A 10,995-nucleotide genomic window follows, 5' to 3' on the forward strand; every position below is an offset into this window, starting at 1 on the left:
AAGCGGGTTTGGATCCCTAACCCGGTTCATTTTCAGTCATAACCCTAATCTTTATCGATTCTTGTTTCTCGCTTCTTCAATTTTCATTCATCGTGCTCCCCTCTCTTTCTCAATCTGTCATCCACTATCACGTCTGATGCCATTTTCACCTAAACCTTAATATCTTTCCCAGATCTTTTCTCTCTAGTCTCCTACACTGTCCCAACCAAGTTCCTTCTTGATAATTTTCTCAACCCTCACCACGAATCCCTGCTTTCCTCCTTCCAAGATCCATCATGGTAGAAATTGATATCCTTCGACCTTCCGCTTTTGCAGTCGATTTGAACCATCCACTCTACCTTTATCCATCCGATACTCAAGCTTCAACTTTGGTAGCTCAACCACTCATCGAAAGCATGAATTATGTAATCTGGAATAGTGCGATGAGGATGGCTCTCAAGGCCAAGAACAAAATCAGACTAATCGATGGATCTTTCAAGCGAGAATCTCAAATTGAAGCTCTTCGAACCTGGTGGGATTGATGCAAGGCAGTGGTACTTTCTTGGCTCATCAACTCAGTTTCCAAGGAGATTGCGGCCAATATCACATTTTTTGAAAATGCACAAGAAGTCTGGGATGATTTGCGCAAGCATTTTAACATTACCAATGGAACTAAGATTTTCAACCTCTACCGTCTTATTAATACTCTTAACTAGGGAGGTTTATCAATCTCCAGCTATTTCACCAAGTTGAAGGAAATCTGGGAAGAATATTTCATGATTGTTCCCCTCCTTACTTGCAAGTGTCATTCCTCAATAGAGTATGCAAAAGGGATTCAACAATAGAAACTATTTCAGTTTCTTATGGGGTTGAATGACTCCTACCAATCTATTCGAAGTCAGACCTTAATTATGAGTCCCCTGCCTTCGGTCAACCAAGCATACTCCATGATCTCACAGGAGGAAGCTTAACGATCCATATCTTCTTCCTCTCTTTAATCATCTGACCAATCAGCTACTACAACCACCAGAGGCCATGGGCATTATAAAAAGGGGAGTGGTAGAGCTAATCCATCTGATGAATGCGTTTACTGTCATAGAAAAGGCCACACAAGAGACAACTATTTTCACATTATTGAGTTCCCATCCAATTTTCAAGGAGGAATGGGTCGAGGCAATTTATCCAATTGAGCAAATCACATCAAAAATCCTAGTCCTCATACTACATATAAGCCATAATATGAGGCATCATTCAATCGTCAATTGCTGTTGCCAGCTGACTATGAGAGAATCATTGATAATCTCAAGCAAGAAGTTTATACCCTTTCAAATAAGTCTCTTCCAGTAGGTAGAATGGCTATTAAAGACTCGAGAGAGTCAACAGGTTTGAATTTATGCTTATTTTTCACATTAGTTGTTAGATTCAAGGGCATCATGTCATGTTATGAGCAACTTATCCTTTTTCAATAATTATTAGGAATACTATGGCTCTTCTCTTAAAATTAAAATCCCCAATGCTAACAAACTAACCGTTACTCATATTGGTAGTGTTAGGATTTTCGATGATATTGTCTTAAATAATGTCCTTTATGCACCTAGAATATGTTATGATTTAATATCCATTTCCCAACAGACTAAAGATCAACAATGCATAATTGCTTTTTTTTCCTGACACTTGTGTATTACAGGATCTCTCCACTGGCAGAACAAAGATGATTGGTAGCATAAAATCTGGTCTCTATCTAATAGATGAAAGTCTCCCCTTGTCAACTAATATTCATGCTAGTAACTCTGTTCTTGATGATAATATTTGGCATTTGAGATTAGGACACCTATCTGACTCTATTCTTAAACATATAGTTTCAATACAGAACAATTTGTCTTCTTTAAATTCTTCCAGTTGTGGTACTCACTTTAAAGCTAAATAGATTCAATTGTCTTTTCCTTCTAGTCAAATAAAACCTGCTTCATACTTTGACTTACTTCATGTTGATGTTTAGGGGCCATATAAAGACCCTACTCATCAAGGCTATAAGTTCTTTCTTACTATCATTGATGATTTTTCCCGTGTAACTTGGATTTATCTGATGCATAATAAATTTGAGACTTTCTGTCATCTAAAATAGTTCTTTTCTTTTGTAATAGATTAGCTTGGTGTTAAGATTAAGCGTGTTTGCAGTGATAACAAAACTAAATTTATGAATTATGATGCTTCTGTCTATTTTCTTGAAAATGGTATTATTCATGAAACCACATGTGTTCACACCCCATGTAATGACTTAGATAAATAAAATAAAAATAAACACATAATAATTTGTTTAGAGTGTATTTTATTTATGTTTGGAACAATTTTGACAACAATGGGTGTTAGCATAGTGGAAGTGCATGTATAAGTCATCCACTTGGTCCAGAGTTCGAATCTGCTGAAACCAAAAAAAAGGAGTTGATTTTTATGACTTTAGTTTTGCAAAATTACCAATATACCCCTCCCATATCAGATTTATTTTTTTCTTTCTTCTCTTCCTTATTTCCGTCTCGGTTTGACGGAGGGGGAGGGAGAGAATGTTCTGGAACTCGTGCGATCTGGTCTCCGTTCCTCTGCCATCTCCGATTTCTTCTCTTCTTCCTTCACTCTTTGCCATCGCTGATGAGAGAGCTGAGATGCTGTGCGTTTTCTGTTGCTGGTCCACTGTTTTCCAGCCCATGTCTGCTTTGTTTCTTGTTCTTGACCATATTTCTTCCCCCACTCTTCTGTTAGTTGATGATGAAGCAAGTAAATAGCTGATTTGAGGTTGTAAGAGAACTAATTTAGTGGGTTGGAGGTTGGAATTGTGCTGTCTTCTTCTTCCCTTGTTCAGTCGTAGGTTCTGTTCTGTGCTTCCCTGTGCGTTTGTGATTGACTGCCTAAGGTGAGAAACTTCACTCTCTTTCTATTGCTATGTGCGTGTAGTGTTGGATGGGAACGGTGAAGTAAACTGGAAAAAAAAAGAGAGGAAAGAGAAAAGAAATCTTCTACCAGCCGTGAATGATGCAGATTTCTTGTTCTTCTTTTCTTTCATTGTTGTCGGTTGCTGAGTTGAAATCTATGAACCCCTTAATTTTTCGGTTAGCCGTAGGGAGTCTTGAGCTGTATAGTGTTTTGGCCCTCATCATTTTTTCAAAGTCGGCTCTGTCTTACTTCCTTCTTATACTATGATTTTGTTGGCTGTGGGTGCAAGGTGGTGATGGAGACTCATGTTTAGATAAGTTTCATATTGTATCTCTTCTTCCTCTAGCTTTTGGCGTGCTCATCCTTGAAATGGTATGAGATCTGAACTTTGGTTTCTTTCTTTCTGCTATTTGGCCGAGAGTTTAGGGAATGTGGATGAGATTGATAAAATAAAATCAATTATTTTCCTATTGTTAGGTGCTGATTGGAAATGTGAATTGAGAATTTTAATTATTCTAGGCTTGGAGATGGAAAACTCCGCCTATGTATATAGCCGGTCCCAAGTCCGGGTAAAGGAGGAGGGTTGTGTTAGGCCATCAACAGCCAATGTAAAAATTTGTTGAATCTATCATGAACATGGACAATAGACGTTATAATGTTAATGCTAGGTCATTGCCCGTAAGTAACGCGCTGCATGGCTCGAGTACAGTGATAAGTGAGTTAGAGCCGCTGCATCGGCGCCCGGATGTAGTGTTAAATGAGCAAGGGCTACCGCGTCATTCTGGACGCACGCGGCTAAAGAAGTTAGTCCATAAGAGCAAAATTAGATTTGGTACTTGGAATGTTGGGACATTAAATTGTAAATCTGTAGAGGTTGTAGGGGTTATGATTCAAAGGAAAATCAATATCCTTTGCTTGCAAGAAACAAAATGGCGTGGAGAAGGAGCTAAGGATATTCAAGGTTTCAAACTTTGGTATACAGGAAAAGTAAGTGCACACAATGGAGTAGGCATCATTATAAATAAGGAGTGGAAGAAGAACGTTGTAGAAGTTAGCAGAATTGGAGACAAAATTATTTCTTTAAAAATGATAATTGGATGTGAGACTGTTAATATTGTTAGCACTTATGCGCCGCAAGTCGGGACAGAAGCCAGTCTTAAGGAATTATTTTGGGAGGATCTGGAGGGGTTGATTCGACACATACCATAGAGTGAAAAGATTTTTATTGGAGGAGACTTTAATGGGCATGTCGGGAGGGAAGCTGGTCAGTATGCGAGGGTGCATGGTGGTTTTGGTTTTGGAGAGCTAAACAATGAAAGGCAAACTCTTCTTGATTTCTCATTGGCGTATGATTTTAAGATTGCCAACACTTGTTTCAAGAAGAGAGATGAGCATCTCATCACTTACAAAAGTGGAGCCTCAAGGTCGCAGATTGATTTTCTTTTGGTTAGGAACACAGATAGAAAACTTTGTAAAAATTGTAAGGTGATCCCTGGAGATGTTGTAACGACACAACATAGGGTCCTAGTCCTTGATGTGTGTATTATGAGTAAAATCCAAAAACGTCGACAAGTAGTAACACCAAGGATTAGGTGGTGGCAATTAAAAGGTGAGAAGTAAGATATTTTCAAGTGAAATCTTTTGGATAAAGGAATTTGGGATTCTCAGGGAAGTGCTAACATCATATGGGAGGATATGGCTAAAAAGATATGGGAGGTTGCAAAAGTAGTTTTGGGAGAATCGAAAGGTTCTGGTCCGAGAGATAAGGAGTCTTGGTGGTGGAATAATAGTGTACAGGACAAAATCAAGTATAAGAAGAACTATTTTAAAGCCATACATTTGTGTAACAATGAGGAAAATTGGGAGAGGTACTGTATGGCTAAGAAGGAAACTAAGAGAGCTGTGGGTGAAGCTCGTTCCAAAGCTTTTGAAGAATTTTATAAGAACCTTGAGACGAAGGAAGGAGAGCAAAATATTTATAAGATTGCCAAGAGTAAGGAAAGAAAATCAAGAGATCTAGAACAGGTAAGGTGTATTAAGGATGAAGAGGGAAGAATTTTAGTTACAGATGATGAAATTAAAAATAGATGGGAGACTTATTTTTCTAAACTTTTCAATGATGGAGAGGATTCATCTAGTAACTTGGAGGATTTAGTAACTGGTGAAGGAGAACAAAATTTGTCATTCTATCGAAAAATACGTGATAAGGAGGTAAAGGAAGCTCTTAAGAAAATGGCAAATGGTAGAGCTAACGGACCTGATTGTATATCTATCGAAGCGTGGAAATGTTTAGGTGAAGAAGGGGTGAGATGGTTAACTAAGTTATTTAATGTGATTTTACGGTCCAAGAAAATGCCTGATGAGTGGAGGAGAAGTACATTAATTCCTATTTATAAAAATAAAGGAGATATTCAGAATTGTACTAACTATAGAGGGATTAAACTCATGAGCCACACAATGAAATTGTGGGAGAAAGTAATTGAGCACAGGTTGAGATTGGAGACAAGTATTTCTGAGAATCAATTTGGTTTTATGCCAGGTAGATCAACTACAGAGGCGATTTATCTACTAAGGGGTTTAATGGAAAAGTATCGTTGTAAAGATAAAGATCTACACATGGTTTTTATTGATTTGGAAAAAGCTTATGATCGTATACCAAGAGAAGTGCTTTGGAAAGCGTTGGAAAAAAAGGGAGTACGGATTGCTTATATTAAAGCCATACAAGATATGTATGAGGGGGTAAAAACTAGTATAAGAACACCTAGTGGTCAAACAAAGGATTTTCCTATAAAGATTGGACTACATCAGGGATCATCTCTGAGTCCTTATTTGTTCAACTTGATTTTAAATGTTTTGACGAAACATATTCAAGAGGAAATCCCGAAATGTATGCTCTTCGCGGATGATATAATTCTTATAGCAGAGACAAGAGAAGAGGTTAATTGCAAACTTGAGTAATGGAGGAGGACATTGGAGTCAAAAGGTTTTCGTCTGAGTAGAATTAAGACGGAATATTTATATTATAAATTTGGTAAAGGACTATTCAAAAATAATTTGAAAGTGAAATTGGGAGATCAAATTATACCTCAAGTGGAAAAGTTTAGATATTTGGGAGCCATTATTCAAAATGATGGCGAAATCAGTGGAGATATTTCACATAGAATTCAAGCTGGATGGTTTAATTGGAGAAAAGCTAAAGGAGTTATTTGTGACCGTAAGGTGCCTAATAAACTTAAAGGAAAGTTTTATCGCACTGCTATCAGACCAGCAATGTTATATAGTAGTGAATGCTGGGCTCTAACGGGACAGGAAGAGCATAAAGTTGGAGTAGCAGAGATGAGAATGTTACGATGGATGTGCGGACATATACGTAAAGATAAAATTCGAAATGAGCATATACGTGAAAAAGTGAGGGTGGCACCTATTGAGGAAAAAATGGTAGAAAATCGGTTGAGATGGTTTGGGCATGTACAAAGAAGACCAAGGGAGGCACCAGTGAGAAGAGTGAAACATATAACTTTGAGTCCGATTAAGAGAGGTAGAGGAAGGCCTAAAAGAACACTCTTGGAAGTTGTTGAACGTGATCTCTTAATTAATAATATTTCTAAAAGGTTAATAAATGATAGAGCACAATGGCATCTTGCAATCCATGTAGCCGACCCCACCTAGTGGGATAAAGGCTTGTTGTTGTTGTTGTTGTTGTTGTAGGCTTGGAGATGGAAATTTGCTTGAAAGAAATACCTAAAATTTATTTATTTAGACATGAGAAAAAATTTTAAATGAATGAGTTGTGGTGTATCGTGCTGTTATAATGCATTTTCTTGATGGTGTTGGGTTGTTGGTTTCAAGGCTAAATGGAATACTATTGTATAGATTGATACAATGTCATTATGAGAATTATTTGTGGGCGCTTCCAAGATGTTGTGTAAATGATTACAATAAGAGTAATGTGTTTGGAATGGCTGGTGTTGAAGTAATTGTTAGAATGAAAGTGGAAGAGAAGAGCTTAAATGGGATACTTGGAGATTAGTGCTTATGAGATGTTTATTAAAATGCTTGTTAGGAGAATTGAACCTGATTTTGAAATTTCATTGATTCTTGTAGAAAGTAGAGTTAGCTTAGATGTTGTTAATCTATAAATTTGACTTGAAAGTTGCAAAGGACATTTGACTACGAAATTAATAATATGTGCTTACTAGAGTGCTTGGAGATCGATAGTTTGTTGAGAAAATATTTAAATGCTAGAGTTTTTTTTATTTCTTTTTATGAGGGGATTGAAAAGGATGTATTTAGTATCTTGACAAATTGCTAATGATGAATATCTTTTAAACAAACCTTTGGTTTTCATGTTTTAAATGTATTATAGTAGATTACCGATTAGACGGTTGAAATGGAATTAATGTACTGGCTGAGAGTTGAATAAAGTTTTAATATGATTTATAAGGTGTTTGGAAGAGAAGAAGTTTGATTAAAGCTGAGAGGAGAAATTTGACTTCTGGAGAAATTTCAGGTAAGTGGATAGCGTCCCAACTGATTTTTTTAATCAAAATTTCTTTTACTAGAATATTACGTTTTTCTGGAAATCATTTTAATAGCATTAATGCAATTATTGGATATTTGTTGATTAACTTTACTTTATTTTGAGAAATTAGCTTTATCAAATTTGAAATGTTATTTGATCAATTAAATTAAGTTCGAACTTTGATTATGAGATTTTTTATCAAATATTGAATTGATATAGAGAATGATTCATGCGAGTTCGACTTTGAAATTTTGATTATTCGATAAATGCAAGCATGAGCATTGGATATGAAATTTTATTCTGGCAAGTTTTCATGCTTAAAAGTATTCATGCGAGTTTGATTTTGAGAACGAGAACGGTATCATGAAAGTGATGATTTTCTCGCATGTTTGAAAATGGTTTTAAAAAAAGGGACTTTATACGGAACACTGGTTGCTAACGGCAGTTCCGTTAGCCCTTGGCGTGCCATGGTACACCTAACTAGCAGGGTGTTTATAGGAGGTGCTAGCCCCGTGCGATGGCCAACGCACGTGGAATGGAGGGATGGTTATTCGTGAGCGTCATACTCACGTTTGTTTCGTGGCTTCAAGCCGCGTTTGATTAGCGTTACCCTCGTGGACTGTGTGTCCACGTTTGTTTCGTGGCTTTGGCCGCATTTGGTTACTTACCCTCGTGGACTGAGTGTCCACGTTTGTTTTCGTGGCATAAGCCGCGTTTGGTTAGTTACCCTCGTGGATTATGTGTCCACGTTTGTTAATTGTTCTGATAAGTCCTTATATTTATGAATCCAATCGTTTGATGATTTCATATTCTATTGGTTTTTATTTAGTAATTTGTTTATAAATATTTATTTCATTTATGTGCTTTCTTGAAATCAAGTGATAATATCATTTTCTATGATAGTTTAATGATTTGAGATTTTATTTGAAATTTATAGAGCCATTTTATTATGAAGTTTATAAAATTTTTATGAAAATTTTGTCTATTTAACTTACATAACTATTTCAAACTTTTCATTTTATTTATGTTTTATTATTTATTGTTGGGACGTTATTCACTGGAAAAGATATTTTGGTCTCAGATGGTATAGTTGAACTCGTGACCCGAGATATCCACTTAGGAGTTTTATTGTTGAATTGAAGCAGAAGAATTATTTCAGTCAAATCCTAATTTGATGAAAAATTTGAACTTTATACTTACGTTGGCGTCTGGCCTCAGGTGCTCCACGTAGACTATAGGTAGGATCCTTATATTTCTTTTAAAGTTGAATATCTGAATTAATATTGTAACAATTTCTAATTACTTTATTAGTGTGTTTAATATATTAATTTCAGAGTTTCTCCGATCAAGGCTTAAGGGATATGAATTTTGTGCCCATATCCTGTGCCGGTCACACCTGATTTTTAGGGCGTGACACCCCACAACAAAATAGGGTTGTAGAAAGAAAACATAGACATATATTGGAAGTTTCTAGAAGTTTACTTTTCCAAGCCAATTTACCAATCAAATTTTAAGGGGAAGCTGTTAGGACCACAGTCTATTTGATTAATAGAATTCCCTCAAAAGTCTTGCATTATAAATCTCTATATGAAGTTTTATACAAGAGACCCCCAGACTTATCTAATTGGAAAGTGTTTGGGTGTTTAGCTTATGCCAAAATCCCTGGAAGATTAGATAAGTTTCAAACCAAGTCTATCGAGTGTGTTTTTTAAGGGTATCCAAATACTCAAAAAGGGTATATTCTTTATGATTATAAAAACGATACTATTCTTGTTAACAGAATGTTATATTTCTTGAGAAACAATTTCCATTTTTAGATCAGCTTCCTACTATTAAAAAGCAAGATCAGGTACATACTCATGACCTATTTATATTTGATGATATATCTGCACCTACAATTTATCCTGACCCCTATTTGAACATTAGTAATGAACCTATTCTTAAATCGAATGAAAATCATGATGTTCCTAACAATGAACCTGATTTAAATAATAACAAAAACACTGCCATAGACAATAGCAAACCTATTAGACATAGAAATGCTAATAGTTGGCTTAGAGATTATGACTGCTCTAATGTGGATTTTTTGAATAAAATAGACAAAAAAGGGAATAAGAAAATTTTATACCCTATGCAACACAGCATCAGTTATGCCCACATTTCTAAATCATATAAAGAATTTATAGCCTTAACAGACGATGTTAGTGAGTTTGATACATTTGAAGAAGCTATAAGAGACAATAGGTGGATTAAAGCTATGCAAGATAAAATTATTGATTTAGAAAGAAATCAAACATGGGAAATAGTGGATTTACCTCCAAGTAAGAAAGCTATAGGATGCAAATGGATTTTCAAAAAGAAATTTAATGTTAATGCTATCTTCAATAAATTAAAAGGCAAATTAGTTGCCAAAGGATTCAGTCAAGTAAAGGGTATAGATTACTCAAAAACATTTTCTCTTGTTGTAAAAATGACTACTGTTCATTTTATTTTAGCTATTGCTGCCCATAATAATTGGAATCTGGTTTAAATGGATGTAGATAATGCTTTCCTTCAAGGGGATTTTGATGAAGAGGTATATATGAGAATTCCTCTAAGATTTAGCAAATAGGGGAGAAAAGGGTATGCAAGCTAACTAAATCCTTATATGGTTTAAAGCAAGCGGCTAGGCAGTGGAATATTAAGTTGTGTGAGGCCTTAATTGCTTAGGGTTTTCTTCAAAGCATGTATGATTACTCCTTGTTCACCAAACAAGAAAAAAATGATTTTATAATTGTTCTAGCTTATGTGGATGATCTTGTAATAACTGGAAATAGTGCGAAGGGATAAAGAAAATGAAAGACTTCCTTCATATGAATTTTAAAATAAAAGATTTAGGTTCACTAAAATATTTTCTTGGCATTGAGGTTGCTAAATCAAATAAAGGGTTAATACTAAATCAACAAAAGTAATGTTGGGAGCATCTACTGGTTTGGGAGCATTCCAAACCAAGGAATGTTCCTTTAAATCCTAGTATAAGGCTTAATAGCAAACCTAAAAAGGGGGAGAAAGATGACCTCTTAAAGGATTGTACTAGATACAGGCGTTTGATAGGGAAATTATTATATCTGACTACCACAAGACCAGATATAAGTTATGCTGTCCAGTTAGTAAGCCAGTTCATGAGCAGCCCTAGGAAATCACATTTAAAAGCTGCCTTGAATGTTGTGAAGTACTTGAAAAAGGATCCTGGTAGGGGCCTCTTATTTCCTTCTTTAGGAATCATGAAAATAGAAGGTTTTTGTGATTCAGACTGGACCTCATGTCCAGAATCACATAGATCTGTTACAAGATACTTGGTTAAGTTAGGTGGAGCCATTATTTCCTGGAAATTAAAGAAACAAACTACAATTTCTAGATCATTTGCTGAAGCAAAGTATAGAGCATTGAGAAGTATTGTTTCTGAAATTAGTTCGCTTACTGGATTACTTAAGGATTTGCATTTTTGTGATTTAACTCCTGTTTGTGTTTATTGTGATAGTAGAGCTGTGATTCAAAATGCCTCTAACCTGGTTTATCATGAAAGA

General features: G+C 35.6%; 1 long non-coding RNA gene across 2 annotated transcripts; it reads left to right on the top strand.

The window, feature by feature from the left end:
* Positions 1-2,528: 2,528 nt before the first annotated feature.
* Positions 2,529-8,569, top strand: LOC129316381 (uncharacterized). Of its 2 annotated transcripts, XR_008594783.1 has the most exons (4): positions 2,529-2,887; positions 3,197-3,279; positions 7,352-7,417; positions 8,511-8,569. It is a non-coding gene; the product is annotated as an uncharacterized LOC129316381 (long non-coding RNA). The 2 variants fall into 2 exon arrangements; XR_008594782.1 differs by lacking the exon at positions 8,511-8,569 and having other exon boundaries at positions 7,352-7,484.
* The last annotated feature ends 2,426 nt before the right edge of the window (positions 8,570-10,995 follow it).

Source organism: Prosopis cineraria, unplaced genomic scaffold (genome assembly GCF_029017545.1).
Source record: "Prosopis cineraria cultivar Desert tree isolate PC_DT_omini unplaced genomic scaffold, ASM2901754v1 PC7, whole genome shotgun sequence".
NCBI lineage: Eukaryota > Viridiplantae > Streptophyta > Magnoliopsida > Fabales > Fabaceae > Prosopis > Prosopis cineraria.